Below are 2,772 nucleotides of genomic sequence, written 5' to 3'. Positions count from 1 at the left end.
AAGGGAAGGGAAGGGAAGGGAAGGGAAGGGAAGGGAAGGGAAGGGAAGGGGAGGGGAAGAGAGGGGAGGAGAGGGGAAGGGAGGGGAAGGGAAGGGGAGGGGAAGAGAGGGGAGGGAAGGGGAGGAAAACGATTGCTGGCAGCCAAGAGATAAACAACATGATAAAGCCACTCCTGAGGACAGCAAAGCAGAGTATTTGAGTCACTGAATCAGCCAACCTTGTATCCAACCCTACCTCTGCACTTCTTGTTACATGAGATAATAGATGTTACTGTTCAAGCCACTTCAAGTGAGGATTTCTGTTACCACAGCCAAAAGCATCTTAACATTCATCTAGATGTAAACTGAAAAGATTAAGTGCTCTGTACTCATTTAAATTAGATGATTATCACCTCATAATTTCTTTAACCTTCTTGAATCTTGGCCTCAGTTACCTCTGTCCGATATTTATTCTAGGACTTTACATTCAAATACCACTGAATTGTGTAAGTTGGTGCTACCATTTAACTCATAGACGCTCTGGGAAAGTGAGGGAGAACTAATAGAATGTTTTCCTATTCCTAAGGCTTGGAACGGTCAAAATTGATTTTTAACTTACCAATATAGCAAGCAATTGAGTTATTAAGTTTATTTTATGATTGTGATTATTAAAATAACATATATCTGGGATACCTCCAGAATAGAATCCCTAAATGGTAGGACTGTACAATTTAGAGAGAGGAAAAACTTGTGAGCCAGTGTGTGAATATTTTGCTGTTACTGAAAAAATAAAGAGTCCTGTTTCCATTCATCCATCATCCAAGGATCCATCAACCTTGATTTGCAACTCTAAAATCTTTTATCGTTCTTCAGAGGAAAACAGAATACTTTTCGTAGCTGCGACTGCTATATCTGCTGGCCCCTAAGAGTTTGATAGAGCAGCAGGAGGAAATTGTCATTTCCCAATGACCTCCCGATTGAGAGAAAATCGTAATTTTTTCTTCAAGGAAACGGTTTTTCAGATGGAGAAGTTAGAAGGTAGGTTTTGTTTGTTTGTTCATTATTTTTTTTTTTTTTGAAGACAAGGTCTTACTCTGTTACCCACGCTGGAGTGCAGCTGCGAGATCTCGGTTCACTGCAGTCTTTACATCCCGGGCTCAAGTGATCCTCCCATCTCGGGCTACGGAGTAGCTGGGACTACTGGCCTGCACCACCATGCCTGGCTAATTCTGTATTTTCTGTAGAGGTGGGGTTTCACCATGTTGCCTGGATTGGTCTCAAATTTCTGTGCTCAAGCAATTCACCTGCCTCGGCCTCCCAAAGTGCTGGGATTATAGGCATGAACCACCACACCTGGCCACTTTTTTTTTTTTTTAAATGATGATACAGAAGAGACTAACAATTTGCTTGGTGATTTATTGTCCTTGTTGTATTCTTGACAACAGAAGTCACTGTTAAGGTGGTTTTTAAAACGATCCAAGAGCCTAAAGCACAACTGTAAAAACTACAAACTGGCTGGTGGCAATGGTTCAGGCCTCTAATCCCAGCGCTTTGGGAGTCTGAGGCAGGAACATTGCCTGAGTCCAGGAATTTGAAGATGCAGGGTCCAGGAATTCGAAGCTGCAGTAAACTATCCTTATGCCACTGCACTGCACAACTACAAATTGATCAAATGAATTAACACTTAGGAAAGAGGAAGTTTAAGTGATTCTTTCAATTAGGAAATAATATACTAATATAGAGTAGTTCACATACTCAGGCTTAGTAGATAAACAATGAACATATACTTTGAATTTTATTTACACATCTGATTTAAAAGATTAAAGTATTTTAAGCCTTTAAATTGAAATGAAAGAAGTAAACTCAGAAACTGTGGCTTGTGAAATCACTGTTTCCCTTCCTTTACAGCAAGAGATTTTTGCAATAAGACTAGGCTGTTCCCAAACTCCTTGCTGTTGGAGAAACTAGTGGATGACTTATCAAGTGTTATACTAAGGAATTAGTCCAAGGATTTGAAGTGTAATTAAACTTCCCCTAGTCACTCTTTATCCAATTAACGTTTTCATTTCTTTAAAGCACTTACCGCTCTCTGAAATGTTTTTGTCTGTTTGTTGTTTAATTCCATTAGAATGGAAGCTCCAGGAGAGCAATAGCCTCATCTGGCTTATTTGCTTCTATAGAACACCTGATGCCTTTTAGGGGCTCAGTAAATGTTTGTTGCATACCTAAATGGATGAACATATAAATTTTAGTTCAACTATATTATAATTTACAGAGAAAAAGAATAGACTGGCTACAGTACATCTGAACTAATTCAATTAACTAGGAAAATTTTCACTGAGAAATATTGATGATATGACATTGTCAACAGATAGACATGTGTATTTAGGAGCTGGCTATAAAAAGGGATGCCAAATATGTATAGATTCCTTCCTTTTTTTTTTTCTTTGAGACAGAGTCTCACTCTGACACCCAGGCTGGCATGCAGTGGCTCCTGGTTCAAGCAATTCTCGCGCCTCAGCCTCCCAAGGAGCTGAGATTACAGGTGCATGCCACCACACCTGGCTAATTTTTGTATTTTTAGTAGAGATGGGGTTTCACCATGTTGGCCAGGCTGGTCTCAAACTCCTGACCTCAAGTGATCCACCCACCTCAGCCTCCCAAAGTGCTGGGATTACAGGCGTGAGCCACCGCACCCGGCCAGATTCCTTCTTAATAATATAAACGCCGGGCGTGGTGGCTCACGCCTGTAATCCCAGCACTTTGGGAGGCCGAGGCGGGCGGATCACGAGG

The sequence above is a fragment of the Rhinopithecus bieti genome, unplaced genomic scaffold (genome assembly GCF_001698545.2).
Source record: "Rhinopithecus bieti isolate Rb0 unplaced genomic scaffold, ASM169854v2 scaffold_8675, whole genome shotgun sequence".
Taxonomy (NCBI): domain Eukaryota; kingdom Metazoa; phylum Chordata; class Mammalia; order Primates; family Cercopithecidae; genus Rhinopithecus; species Rhinopithecus bieti.
This window is presented reverse-complemented; position numbering follows the sequence as displayed.